At 42.7% G+C, this 15,742-nt stretch overlaps 1 protein-coding gene across 2 annotated transcripts in view; it reads left to right on the top strand.

The window, feature by feature from the left end:
• Nachra3 (nicotinic acetylcholine receptor alpha3 subunit) overlaps nt 1-15,742 on the top strand; it is a 181,040-nt gene that overhangs the window by 49,297 nt on the left and 116,001 nt on the right. The gene's annotated exons all lie outside the window — the stretch shown is intronic.

The following is a 15,742-nucleotide window of genomic DNA, read 5'->3' as shown; positions in this document are numbered from 1 at the left end:
GGATCTTCATGCATTTATAGCAAAATTGAGTAGATGAAATTAAAAATTGTTGGAATATTTTTAAAATTGAAGATGTTAATATTAGTAATAGTAGATATAATATTTATTATTAATAATAGACATATGATTTCTCCTTCACGAAAATGATTAAGGGAAAAAACAACATGCAATTTGGTTCCTATTTTTTCCAATCGATGCAGACAATTTTTATTTTGCATAAAGATCACCAGTCTACTAATCAATTACTACAAATTTAAGTATTGTATAAGGCATTATAAAATGAAAAAAATCATATACAATGGAATTATTGCAGGTCGGAAGAAACATTTAATTTTCAAGTTAAATTAGCTCCGACTGCGAAGGGTTAAATCTTGAGACAGGCCTATCATAATCTTCGTGCCAAAGAGCGTAATCGCCGCGATAATTCCACCGTCGCGCGTCGCCTTGGGAATTCGAATTGCGGGAGGATCGCAATCGAATTGTGCGGGCGACAAAGGGTCCGGGCACGATCCGCTGGAAAAACAGGGAAAATTACATGGGGAAACGGGCTCAGAAAGAGAGAGAGAGAGAGGGTGGAAGAGGGTAAACTCGTTTTCCCTTTGAGGGGAATAGCCTTCATAGGCGTTAACGTTCATTGTTCTAACGCGTGTAACGACGTCTGGTCATTACGCGGCTTCGCCCGGCGGAGACGTAATTTTCTAACGAAATGGAGACGTCCCCGTGTTGGGACTCGATTTAATGGCGAAGACACGAAATATCCCACGAGGTACATCCACCGGCAGCTAGCCGCGTTTTAAACGGACCAACGCTCCGCGCCGCCGCTTGAAAACAGTGCTCGGGGCTTTGTCGACCGTATCCACTTCCGGTTAAACGAATTCTGTGGTAAAAGAACACGCGACCGAAGTAACTGCCGCCTACGATTCGTCTCCTCTCTTTGCGAGACACTGCCGGGTTGTTTCAACCCTAACGAAGCCCGAATTAATACGAAACCGTGAATGCAATTTCGCGATAATTGACCGGAGAACTTTACTCGGAAAATAAACCGAGATGTTTTCAACATTGGCAATCGTTTCGAGCAGTCCGGAGCAGCCTAATTTAATAACTGTGTACACTATAATGTGTCCGTATAATTATGAATAGACTTATACAATTTTCAATTTTTTTAGACGAATTTGAAGAAAGTGGTACCGTATAAAATACTATTTTCATTGGTAATTAAAATAAAAAAAAAATGAGTTCAATGTAATTTTTACGATATTGTGAAAAATCAACGGTTAGATACTTTTCCTATAAATATCTCGCAATTCCACCAATTTCACAATTATGAGTACAATTGTTTCGGAACCGTCCAACGAATATTACAAATTCCTGTCGAACCACGCAGTTGATTGGAGAAAAGTTCTCCGCGCCTCGTTCTCGATCAGTTTAAAGTCGATCGTGTTAAATTCCGCACGTCAAGACGTCTGGGGGATTCCGCAGAGTGTAACTTCCAGTTTACGAACTTGCAAGGTAAAGTCTGTAGATCGTAGAATCTCAGATCGAGATTCGAGAATCCGCAGAATCCGGGTCGGTGTAAATTGCTCGCCGATTCGCGGAAATAAATTGGAGAGGGTTCCCGCGGCGGGACGATAAGCGTCGACAAGCGTGTTCCACGCAGGATAACTGGCGGGCAATGTTTAACAGAAAGATAACTTTGATCGTTCCGGCGGAATGGTAACTTTTACAATTTTCATGAGCGAGGAGGGGTTCGAGTAACGGGCGAGTAAGAGGAAGAGAGATCTCTCACTCTCTCTCTCTTTCTTTCTCTCAGCTCTTCGCGCGGAGTCGAGGCGGTTCGACGAGAAAGAGAGAGACAGAGAGAGATAAGTTTAACCGTTTTCGCGAAAAGATAACTCGCGCGCGATTTCCATAGAAAAATAACGTTTTCCCCCGAACCGTCCGTGGTAGTGGATCGAGATAAGTCGGGACCGTTTTCGAAGGAGAGGAGAGAGAGAGAGAGACAACACTCTCCGTGAGCGTTCCTCTTCCTTTGTAAAACGCGTCGCTCGCAGCGTGCACCGTCTCCGAAAGAAGAGCGAGAACTTTTGCGACGAGAACGATCCACTTTAAGGAGTTCTAATCTCGAAAGAGAACCTCATATTCTGATGGTTAAAAGACCCAATTGCAGCCACGTTAACTGGCTTTGATGCTCCCAACGCGGCGAGAGTGCAAAGTTGTTGAACCCGTCCCGAGTTGGAAATTTGCGTTCCTTTTTGTCAATATTGATCTTCCACACAGCAGAACCACCAGACACTTTCTCTGTATTTCACTGTGTCAAATGCTCGTACTTAATTTATACTCTATCTCTGTGTTCTGACTGATTATACAAGACGGTCAGTATTACGTGTATATTATTATCAGACAGCGGATTTTATGCATTCATGACGAACATGAGTAAGTGTAATTTAAGATAGTACTGCCATGTTATTTTCAATCTGTTAAACATATTACGACAGAAAATAAAGTTCTGTTTCACTCTAGCTTGTCGCAATCGAGGAACAAAATATTTGTTCTGCGTAAAGATCCGCTGTCTAATAACTCAAAATTAGTACCTTTCTCCTACGAACCATGATGTATTTGGTATGTAATCCAGTAGATTTGTACCCGGCGCGGATGCAGATCGAAGTTTCGATCCTCTAGGATCAATAGTTGACGAGTTATGCCTGCTTAAAGTTGAACATTTTTGACAGGTAAGGGTGCCGCCATATTGGTTTGTAGTGATGACCGCGAGCCGCTTACCTTGTCACCCCCTCGACCTAATCCTAACCAACTCAGCAAGCGGCGTGCGACCGTCACTACAAACCAATATGGCGGCGCCCTTACCTGTCAAGAAACTGGAAATATGCTCAACTTTAAGCGACCATAGCTTCTAAACCATTGATCCTACAGGATCGAGACTTCGATCTGCAGCCGCTCCGGGTACAAATCTACTGGATTACACACCAAATGCCAAATACATTATAATTCGTAGGAGAAAGGCACAAATTTTGAGTCCGGTAAAGTAAAGAGCAGCCATTTTATTTATTGTAATCCTGTCGGCTTAGGATAACTTCCAGTTATCTGTAGGAAGTTAATTAATGGTTGTCAAATTGTTTAATATGTTATTTAATTAAGGCTATTTTCACTCTATTCGGCTTTCAAGAAATCCGAAAGAAATAAAAAAATGTCCGAAACCATCGAGCCGAAAGGACTCGGGGGAGGAGGGTTCCCGAAGGACTAAATTTCATCGTCAATTCGATATCGATCCCTGGGAGACCGACGCGACGCGACGGTTCGCGTGTTTCGCGTCGCGGCACGCGATCGAATCAAACGGCGAAATGATTTCCGCTCCCGGGTGTTCGATTCGCCGGAAACTTGGTGCCTTTTGTCCCGCGGCCCGGCCCAAATTTCCCCGGAGTGAAACAGCCTCCCCCTCTCTCGCTCTCCCTCGGTTTCCCTCACTTTTCCACCAGTTTTCCACCGCTTTCCACCGGTCAGAGATCTAGCCGCTCCAGACCTCGCGGCCAATTATTCTCCTGCGAGTCCACGAAAAAATCGGACTAGCGAACGGGCTGCGTCTGACAAGTGATTAATTCTGCCTCGGCTCCGCGCTCGCAAGAACGCTGCAGGAGGATCCTCTCTTCAGGATGATCCTTGCACGTTGCTGCGCTGATCGTCTGTCGATCTCTGAAACTTTATATCGGATTTTATGTCACACTTTTTCGATGTACAAATTTAAAGTTGGAGATTCCATGGCACCCATATTTCCATACTCGTATAAATGGTGCAAGCTTTTGTTCATTCTCGCGCATGATAACGAATCCGAAGAGGAATGCTTTGTACATTAGCCCGTGCTCCAATAAAAACAAATCGAATCCTAACCAACCTAAAAACAGTGGATATTTAACGTGACTAACATGCAATGCCGAGCTATCCAACATTGCTAACGACGAGGAATGCATAAATTAGAATGGGACAGTCAACGATGCAGTATCTAGATGAGAGAGCAAGAGTTATTTTCCAGTTCCAATAAATTTCAGTAATTATAAAATATTCATCTGAAATTTTGAAGCGCAGCACAGAAAAGATAAAAATCGAGATACTCGTGCGTCGATTACACTGTCCAACAAATTTCAACTTTTATTATGTTTCATAATTATTGTCGGGTGATTCTTATAGAGTTTTTGTTTTGCGCTGATTCCGAATCTGTCCTTAATTTTTCTCTCAGACGCACAGTTTCTGAGAAACATGGCTTTGAAAAAAAACATATTTGTCAACTTTGAAGAAATATTGTGATGTTATTATAAAAGATATTGAATTAAACAATCATTAAAGACGGAGAGACACCACTTTTGCACCAATTTTTGAGGATATTTTTCAATTTATCTCAAAAAATAAGGGTCCAGCGGAAAATCGAACTATACCATGCCAGAGAGCAAACTTTTTTATCTTGAGATACCTACCCTTTCAAGTTTGGAACGTCGACGTTTTTTTCGAACCGGAAAGTAAAATATCTTCGCCCGACATGAGTTGCCGGCAGTGATACCGAGCGGCGAACGACCGTTCTAGTGTATTAATATTGGATTATTAATAATGTATTAATATTGTATATCTCTGTATTCGGGAAAGTCTACAGAATCTTTTGCTGTAAAGAACAATTCAATATCTTTATAATAACATCACAATATTTGTTTAAAGTTGAAAAATATGCATTTTAAAGGCCAGGTTTCTCAAAAACTGTGCGTCTGGGAGAAAAGTTAAGGACAGATTCGGAATCAGCGCAAAAAACTCTATAAGAACCACCCAACAGTAATTGTGAATCAAATTTGGTGTTGGACAGTGTTATCGAAGGGCAAAATTGCTGTCGGTCGATATAATTACATTGTTCGGTTGCGGGCGGTGTTTGGAGCTAGATAGGCGATTGAACTTTTCGTTTCCGGGAACATTGTTAGCGGACGGCATTAGCAAACAGTGTTGGCGTCGGTGTGGACAGAGGGTGGCGGTTGTGTGGACCCTGCTTTAGAAGCAGGGACACGGCTCGGCTCGGGCTTTTCACGCGATCGCGTTCAGAAATTTAATGAATCCTAATGAAAGAGGAGGGGTTCGGTCTCGGCCCGGCGGTATTAAGAGCAAGAGCGTACAATCCCGCCGAGAACGAACGTTTCAGGCTAATGTAAGATCGAGCCACCCTGTGGTGGTGTTTCCGTAGTTCTTCGGCGAACACGTCTCGGGGAAAAATCTGTCGGTCGCCCGTTAACGCAAATTGCATCCACTCGAGAGCACCAGCCGCTTCTTGCGTTCTCGAAAACGCAATATCGACGGCAGACCCCGGGGAAAACGGGCTCGCTACCGCAACTGGAATTAGGTAAATAAGGACAATAATAAGCATTTGGATCGGATGCGTTCGCCTTTGACCTCCTCTCTATCCTGCAGTTGCTGGCCCGTTTGCGCGAGTAACGAGCGTTTCCGATGCCGAATTTCCAATGCCGGCTCCATTTTTACCGTTGTTTCTTTCCTGTGCGTAGTGTTCCGAATGGCCATTTTACGTGGAGCAAAATCATGCCAGAAAATGGATATAACATTCATATATTTAGAGAATGTTTAACCGCGATGTAAGCATAGAAAGTCAATATGTGAACACTTCGACAATTTTTATTCTGCATAAAAATTCGCAGTGTAATTGTTATTGTCTGCAGCAAATGGAGCGCATAATAGAGAAGAATATATGTTTGAACGATCGCGGATCATGATCACACAGTGGGAGGACGCTCCTATGGACGCAACTTGTGCATTCGTTTACTTTTTGTTTTTGGTGTCCTTCTCGGTTAGTCATAATTAGACTGCGGATCTTTATGCATTTGTGGTTTATAAAAATTTTCAAAAAATGCTGGAGTATCGAATTCAGCAGTACCATTTTTATTTATTATCGACCTACAAATGTTATTACTAGACTGCGGATGTTCATGCATTTCCAAATTTTTGCAGACAAATTTTGAGAAAGTGAAACGACAAAATCATATTTTTAATGGGAACAGCCTTTGTAGATCTAAAACAAATAAAAATTGTGCAAAATTCTGTAGAATTTTATATTCCAGCCTTTTTTGAAAATTTTCGTAAGCCATAAATGCATAAACATCCACAGTCTAGTTATTACCAATGATTTGATACCACTTTCTTAAAATTTGTCTACAAAAATTGAAAATATACATCCGCAGTCTAGTTATTACTTATTACCAATGAAAATCAGATTTTTTTTGGTACTACTTTCTTAAAATTTGTCGACAAAAATTGAAAATTACATAAATATCCGCAGTGTAGTCGTGATCATGCAAATGAGTAGACGCGATTTGAAACAGTCAAATGTTTAATAGAATTTGAGAATGTCGGCGTATCGTTTTCATTTTGTCCGATATCTCGTTCCGCGGGACAGGATGAACCCGGATAGAGGAAGGAAAAAGAGAAGAGGGAAACGGAACAAGGAGGGAACCCGAGCGCGAATATTCACGGCGGATAGAAAACTTTTTTTTCCTCTTCTCACCCTTAACGGCGCTTCATGAAAATCCTGTTGAGCTTAGTCGAGCGGGACACGCCGTGGAGGAAGTTTACGACTCGTCGTCCATCTTTTTCCGTCGCGATAGAGATCCCTGGGACATTTCAGAGCCTCCGAGGACAAAGGTAAACGTGTCCGCCTATCGTTTCTTCGAGTGATTCTGTTTTCGCGATAACTAGACTGGGAGAATTTCGTAGATCCCCAGCGAATTTGAATAATCGAATTCACGGCGAATGAATATTTTAGCACAGGAATTGCCATTTCCCAGCGCTCAACGTGTCAAGAGACAAGTTTCAAAAGAGAAGCGTATGGCGAGAAATTACTTATTTGACGCTCCGAAGGACTTTCTTTGAAGAATCTGCGCCGTTTTCGAATTGCAGAAGAATGTTTCCCGTGGTTGGTGTAGTTTCGTCGGAACGGAGGTCTTCGTTTCCGTTCATGCCGTCGTTGAATCTAATCCCCCTTGAACCCGTACACAGAAGCGTTAATGAGGTGTGTTAATTAGAACACTCAATGGAGCTGGTTGCAATTACCTGCTTAATCCTTGCTCCCTTTTGTGAAGCTCGAGCCTCGAACCCTTCCGTGTTCCCTCTCCTCCTTCAACTCTCTGCTCCTATATTTTGCAAAACCACCGTCTCAGCTCCTTTCCTTAATAAACACACTTTTCTGTTTGTTTATTATATTAACGGCTGCTTGGAAATTCGCGACGTCTGGCGGAATGAACATTTTAACACTTCAGCGCAGATCTTTCAGATCTTGTTGTACAATACGGTGAAGTTTCGGCGAAACTTTCGGTGCAGCCGGTTGAATATAAACTGTCAAAGACTCGACTGAAGAGTTAAGAAACTGTAGAACTGCCGGAACTTTAATTCTTGCTTATAATTCAATCTTCTTGTCGGTTGGTGCGAAAATGTAGGTTTAAGGGGGTAGACTTGTTTCCTTTAATAATGCAAAGATGGGCTTTTTTCTGTAGTCAAAAGCGCTAGATAAAAATCAATTTAGGCCGCGATCGCCCCCAAAAGTCCTTTTTTACGAGGTGTAAGTGTTATTCGGCAGCATGTAGCTGTCGCAGCTTTATGAAAATAGGACTTTCGAGAGTATTATCTAGCGCTTTTGAGTACTGAAAAACCCCATGAATGGGAACGCGTAGTGGAGTAGGGAGCGCTGGCGCGCGGAGTGGGGATCGCTGAACGCGATGATGTACTACCGAGCGTCGCGCGGCGAGGTGTGACGGTTAATATTAAAAATTTTTTTCTCCTAGGCGCACAGTTTTCTTTTAAATTTGTTTTTTAATATTGCATTGTCATCCAGTTCCGAGCTATGTTTAAAGTTTCAAGTCTCTAGCTCATCGGGAAGTGGTTTAAAATTCGATTACAAGATTTGATGCAAGCTAATATAAGCGTGGTAAAAATGAAAGTTGTCCGAGTGAATTATAAGAATAAATGCATGAAATCCTAATTATACAACGTGCGATCTAAATTTTAAATAAAATGGGAACGTTTCCACGAACGAAGCGCGACAAACAACGTAATTTAGGGGATAGCCTGATGCATCAGCAGACGAAACAGAAGCATTAATTCCCAAGGTATCTCTCGGGGCGCATGCCCGGGGTCGAGAGCTTAGCTCAGTATCGGTTTTCCTTGTTCTTTTACCGCGGTCCATCGTCTTGGCTGCGCATCTTGATCCCCTAAGTAGATCCTCAGAAACCGATCTCGAGGCAGACGGGGTTAAACGAGCAGCGCGGTAAGCAGGATTATCGGGTCGAACCTTCTGATAACCAGGAGAGGACTACAGTTTCCTTAATGATCTATGTATCACCTAGACTACCTGCAGACTAGCCGAAAGTTTGCCTCGTTATCTGCGAGACCGGAGAGAACTTAGCCACCGCTGATGACCGACTACCACGAGCAGATAAAGAGAAGTTTCAGCTCCGAGGAGCAGAAGATACATACATCCTCGTAAAACACTTCGGTCACAGTCTTCTGGATCCAGCTCACCTGGAACTTGATACCCACCGCCAAATCTTCGATAAAGATTTAGTCAGCTGCCTCGATAGAACGACCATCGCTGTTACTTCCACGAGAACATCCTGGAATGATTAAAGTTGAGGTTCTGGTTAATTAACTGTTCTCTGCTCTTGGTGTTTGTCGCGAAACTGATTTATTCCTTCTGTAATTTAATGTTTATTTTCAAATACAGGTTTTATTATCGTAAATTACAGAAGAAATAAATCAGTTTCGCGACAAACACCAAAAGCAGATAAAAGAGCAAATAAAACCATTAATTAAGCATGTGAAGAAAGATAATCAATTTCTGTTTCATTCCAGCGTGTTGCGATTCAACATAGATTGTTGGGGAAATTCGATAAAAGTTCAACAGAAATTTCCATTCATATAATTCCCTATAAAAATTCAATTCAGAGCGAGCAGACCCTTAATACCACGAGCGAGGAGCATGTTCGTTGAAAGTTCTCACCGGCGCGAGAAGGAAAATTGATTCTCGCGCGTGCCAGGGGGTCGGCAGAAGGGATTACTTCGCCGGAGGATAACGGCGAAGGGTGAAGGACGAAGGGTGCCCGAGGAATCCTCGAAGGTGCGGGTCAACTGAATTTTTCGAGGGAAGAACGGTGTCGCGTGGGCGTTTATCTTTGGAGCGAGGGATCGAGTTTCGAAGTGTTTCGCCCGCGACCCTTCCGAGAAATCCATTCAGAGAGTTCCGGAGGGCTCGAAGGGCTCGGCCACCGATCGGTCCAAACTCAATTTGTCGGCGAGTGTGCCGGGCCTGCGGATTTTCCGCGAGACCACCGCCGAAGAAAGCGACAGCGTTTTCCAGCCATCGATTCTCTGGCCTCGTCCTTTGCCGATAAAATGGCGGCTGGAACCTGGGGGGAACGTATGCTTCGAACTGCTGGCCAAAAACATTCTGATACATTTATCTGATATTGATTGTTTCAACAACATTTTTCATTGCAACTAAATTTTTAAATTCTGCTTTTTATCGAAGCAAAAATGCTGCGGAGGAACATTTCGATTTCTCGCCAGCTTTTCGATCATTTTTCAGCAATTTTTCTTCGGAGCATCGCGAAGACCGTGAAAGTTCGAGCAGTTTTTCTCGGAGAAGTTTCGCAGTTTGTCGGTTCGGTTCGGATCGGCGAAAAAACCAGTCCGACAAAGAAACGAGAAGGAATAGAGAATCAGCGAGAAGTCATGAATTTTTTCCTCGGCTCACGGGCTCGTTGGAAATCGCGTTGATTAAGGATTCCGTTTGATTCTCACTCTCCGGACAAATAAGAGTCGTCGCGGATTCCTGACGCGACACCTGAATCCGAAATCAGAAAATTCAATACCCTCCGCTGCCAGTATCCGTTTCAGAGCTTGCACTTTTCACGGCGAATACTCGATGGCTCTTTGAACTTTCGATGCTCTTCGGAGAACGTTCTCGCGAATGTCATCGCTGCCCGAGCATGTTTTCCTGGATAATCGAATTTCTTCAGCACTACATTTTGTAGCAAGAAAATAATCTGTAACATCGAATTCGACTGCCACGAGATCGTTAGAGGGGTCCACAAGAAACGTGTTCAATTCTTTCCAACGAGAGAGCTTAACCCTCATTCGTCCCTCGTGTCAATTTGACACAGTTTTACCGAAATAAGTTATACTGCTCTATTATTTGCAGCTGACAAGGGAAGCACCCCAAGTGTCCGACTTCGATTTTGATAATCTTTTGTGAGACGATGGTATATGGATCTCTAATTATGTATGCAAAATATTAGGTGTGGTTACTCAATAGTTTTAAAGATATAAACAATTAAAGTTTCATACCTTGTTGATATACCATGATTTGAGCTGTAGTTTTCGAAGTTCCATTAGCCGTGCAAGCAGGTTGCGTGATTCACAGGTATGTAACTTTAATTGTTTATATCTTTAAAACTATTGAGTAACTACACCTAATATTTTGCATACATAATTAGGGATCCATATACCATGTATGTCGGACACTTGGGGTCCTTCCCTTGTAAGTTTATTCGAAACTTCGTGACTTTTATTTCTTTAATGCGAAGCACAACCGAAAAGTCTAAGATGTAAATGTTAACTCATCAATTTGAATAGAAAAAAATTGAAAAATAACTGTTTATCTGGTTATTTTATTGATCTTTCTTCACTGTGTCAATTTGACACCGAGGGGCAGATTCAATTCGTGAAATGAGGGACGGATGAGGGTTAATAATTTAAGACCGGGTTGCGAATAAGAGAATAAGATACCCGGGAATAAAATGTGAAACTTGTCAATATGTTTATTCACTACGAACGTTCGATGAAGAATGCCCGCGGCGGCACTCTCGTCTAAAACAACTGATGATCGGTCCTTGTAGCCAACCTCGTGGTTGTTGGTTACCGTCCGCTGTTACCAATCTTACAATAATTTCAACAATTTTGAAAGAAGTATCCCGAGACCGGCACCGGTAGCTTTAGTTTTAAACAACCGTGTGCAAGACGACTGTTCGGCCGATGGTTTCTTTTCATTTCTACTCGAATGAATCGAGAAAGCAGCGACAGCAGGTTCGGCAAGAAAGAGCGCCGTCGTTCGTTTCGCGTTCTCGCAAAACGGAACGGAACGATCCCGGTTCCCGATAACGCGGCTGGATCGTTACTGTGTTTTTCGTCGTTCTGCTCGTAAAACGGCCAAACAATAATTCTCCGCGGGCGTTTCCCGGCAAGGTGCTCGTGGAAACGACTTAAATCGCGTCTGAGGGTCCCGCGGACTACCCCCCGTTCCTCCACCTCCGGGGATACCATTATCGTAAATTAGTCCGCTTCAAAGTTGCTTCGAACACCGGAGTCGGCTTATTGTTGGACCGGCCACTCCCCCCGAACCACTCCGAACCACCCCCGCCAGGGGCCGTTGTCTTAATTTCGTTCCAGTTTCTTTGTGCGCATGCAGGAACTAATTATCGATACTTGGCCACTTTCCAAACTGCCCACAATGCACCCTCTCACTCCCCCACGGCTCTCTGGTTGTACGAATATTCAGGTAGATTTATCCTGGATCAAAGAAAAATATGCTTCTTTTTGTAATAGCGCGATACAAACAGCCTAACTGCCGTTCTATCCGAACCGAGGCACTCTGACACGGTCACAGTTTTGTTTTAAGTTCACTCCTTCGTCATTCTCAATTTTTTCGCTCCAATACTGGTTACTTATTGGAGCAGCAAACTATTTTTTAACGCTAAACCTACCGACCATCAAAAGTGACTGATGTGTATTGTATTATAAGAACAACAAGATTAAATTTATTTATATTTTGTGCGATTTTTATTATAATATACAGGATGAATCACGAATCGTGACCAATAGAGATTACTCTGCTTTATTAGCAGTCCGATCGAAAATGTTTTTACGAGGTATAACATGGTTTCAAGAGAGCTTTCACGTGATTTTCATGATTTTTCAGTCACCTTCAATTTTTTGCAAATACACCTATAATTTCTTTACGCATATTGGTTAGAGGATTTCAAGGCGAATTCGGTAAGTATCGTAACATAAAGAAAATTGAAAGTTATAGGATAGGATATACATAGACTCTATAGTTATAAATATAACAGATCTCTACCGGTGACGATTCGTGTGGTTCACCCTGTATACTGGAAAAACAAAATGTATTCAATCAATTCTCATGAGAACACCATTATAATTTCAATAATTGCAAATAAAAAATCTAGAACCAGTCGTGGTAGATTTAATGTTAATAATGAGAAGAGATATATTTTAGGTGGACCCCTCCATTACACTATGTTCGGCGTCGACCGACGCGACGCGACGCGACGGTCGCCGGTCGGAGGCGCCTGGGGCTGGGACCGTTCAGAGTTGAGCGCGCGAGGAAGGCAATGACAAGGATCGTGAGAATGAGGAAGAGAGACTGAGTTCGGATTGGAGTTCACACTGCACTTTATTTAACTATAGATATTAATATAATCGCCAACGGATCGGAACCGACACGTCGAAGTAACGACCGAATAAAGCGCAATGATTGTCGCGAACAAAGAAGAGGTAGAAAAATAGAACTTGTTAAATGAACGATCGTACTCGAAGAACTGAGTACGGCAGAGAGAAATATTCTTCGAAACGGCAGGCGGGGTCGTACGCTTTTGGTTCCGGATGACGACCGTTCGAGATTCGAATCATGGAGATTTACCGGTGATGGGCGCTGACAAACACACCGTGGCCTCGCGCAACGATTACGCGTGATCGCTACGCGACTCTGAACGTGTTTGAAAAAGATCTGAGAATGGAGCTCGATGGTTGGCGTAACGAACGGCAAATTCACAATTCGAATCCTGAACCGTTGAGACAACGCAGTATGGAGCAAATAAGGGTTGATCTTGGCGTGAGACCAGCGAAAGTGGTTCACGTTCGTTACCTGCTCGTAGAAAGTCGAGATTACGAGAAAGTCGGGAATGGAAAGGGTTAAAGATCGTCAAATCCGTTCCGTTCTCAGACGAGGTTTTCTCGGAGAGTCCGCACCTCTCAGCGATGCGGAAGATGATCGTGTTATCGAGCCGCTCGAGCAGGAAACGAGGCGATCGACGATAATCCCATTGTTTCACGGCAGGGGATTTTTTCCTCTTCATTCTACCAATCGGCACTTCGAAATGCAAATTAGCTGAGGGATCGAGAAACATTCTGACATCTTTCTCTCCATCCTCTTGGCAATCCTTTGGCAATGCAAACAATTTCATAGAACTTTATATTTGACGAGAGTGAAGAGTCACTCGAAGAACGACAACCTAAATTAATAAGTTACAAACACGCGCGTTCGAGAATATCCAAAATCTATGAAACGAACGACACTCCGTCTGCCTCGCTACACTCCTGGCGCATCGTTTCGAGGGTTAAAAGCCGATGGAAAAAGCTGGTAGCGTGGGAGTGGTAGTGGTTTTTTTACCCCCGAGCGTATCCTCTTCAGATGATAAAACGTTCTCACGATGTACTCGAAACGTTCGATCGAAGAACACAGAAAGAACCGATTAAAAGGAATGGAGATAGGGGGATGGCCAGAGAGAAAGGGAAACGAAGAGAAACAGTGGGAGGGAAAGAGAGAGTGAGAGAGGGAGGAAAGGGTTGATCGAACTCACGGTTGAACAGCGTGGAATCAACGTTTCCATGGAAAGACCGCCGGAATTACTGGCTAAAAGCCGGCCGGGGAAGCTTTCTCGGGAGAAACGGAACAGAAGGGTTTATACGTGGGCGAAAGTTCGACCTGTTCTTTCGCCGGTGTATTGCAAAACGGCCAGAGGCTCCCTCAATTCCGCCTGCAGCTTACCGATAAGCTTCTCGAACCTGCCGCGATTGCCTCCGATCTCCTCTGTCGCGATAATGACTTTTCACGTTCGCCCACTGCCATCCCTCGTCTCCTCCACCCTTTTCATCCCTTTCCTCACTTCTCGTTCCCTTCATGTACCTTTCGTCGAGCACTTTTGCCAGCCGAGCCGATGCTCTCACTTACTCACTATTCTCTGGCGAAAGGTTCGTCGTCTTATCGCCACCGATGCCAGGCTACTGTTAAGTGTCGCTCTTTCACGCTGTCTTCGAATCACCGTCCCTCCAAAAACCAGAACTAGATCGACACACCTCTCCTTTTTATTTTATTTTCAGCTTTTCAACCCTTAGGCTTACTTCCGCCTTGCATTATGTCTCGTTACATTATTTCTTCTATATCGTTTTCTATATCGTGACATTTTCACAAATGTCAATATATTGTATAGATTAAAAATTAAGTTCTCTATTCGAATGAGAAGTTGAGATATTTGAGTTTCTTTAAATTTTTTAGCGTAACACGTTCACGCCGGCGCTGCAATTCATGTTTCTCTCCCATGGGCGGCGCCGAACTAATTTCCATTATTTAAATTTTTATTTATATGGCAATTTTTTCTAGTTACTAAACGAACTACATTTTTGGTGGTACGCACCGTCCTTCAATTGTGAGCCTCCGATGGGATATACATATGAGTGCGAGCCACCGGTACACGCCGGCGCGGCATGAACGTGTTAAAAAAATGAGAGATAGAAAGAGAAGGTCCTCTATTTCCTTTAGATTTTGTGGAACTTTAAACACAATATGTGGTTGGATAAAGAAAAAATCAAATCGATTCCCATCTAAGCAACTTTATAATTTCAATAATTGTAAAATGAAAATATCAAAACCAGTAATATTTATTCATTTATTGTATCCGAGGTACAAAGTTATTAAAAAATAAACTCTATTATATAGTGTAGGTAGGTAAAAAGTTCGCCTACCCTTATCGGTTACGATAATAAACACCTTGGCTACCGCGGAAGCCTATTAATAAGTTTCTTAATGACTCCGCTACACTATAAAAGAAAAACTTGAAATTTTCTCTTAAATAACCAGTCTCAAGTACTCAAAGTTATTGTCTTAAAATGACTGTACCTAAAGAAATAAAAATTATAGAGTATTGTATTATTCAAGACAATTTTCATTGGTGAACGAATACATTGATTTTTACACTCTTGAAATCGTCTAATCAATCATTCTTTTTGCATTCTAGTTTTCTAGTGGATTTTTGTTTTTATAATAGTTTAAAAAAAAAATTTAGCATCAGATATTCCTCTGACAACCGTCGTTGCATGATAGAAGCCAGGGAGCGGAGTTTAATCATGGATCATCTCCGAGATTCATCACTTGCTAAATCGATCAGTAGTACACCCACTGAATGACTGTCGAGAACCTGTCTCGCCTCGAAGATATTACCTCGATCGCACAACTTCAACTGCGGGAAAAGCCTCTTGGCTGTAGACATCTCGCGGAGATTATGCGAACTAACTCGAGGAACCCGGGGATTACCTTCGATTACGAATGATTCATTTTTGACTACATCACCCATAGCTGTGAATCCGATCTGTTCATCTCTACAGATCAGAGTACTATTCAGCCATTTTTTATGATGCCATATTTTTTTTAAATGCTTGGAATCGCTTGGATTGATTTTTTTCCTCCACTTGTTAGAGCACCGACGTTTTTATTTCCCAGTGGGAAATTTTTGAGGAAATTGGACGATCAGTTTATAGCCGAAGCTTACGATTGTCGCACAATTCCGCCAGTCATATTTCTCGAGATCGCTATACCGGCGACAAACACGTGCATCAGACCTGCACG

This window comes from Lasioglossum baleicum, chromosome 4 (assembly GCF_051020765.1).
Source record: "Lasioglossum baleicum chromosome 4, iyLasBale1, whole genome shotgun sequence".
In the NCBI taxonomy this organism is placed as follows: domain Eukaryota; kingdom Metazoa; phylum Arthropoda; class Insecta; order Hymenoptera; family Halictidae; genus Lasioglossum; species Lasioglossum baleicum.
The sequence above is the reverse complement of the archived record's forward strand: the minus strand, read 5'-3'. Positions and strand labels throughout refer to the sequence as shown.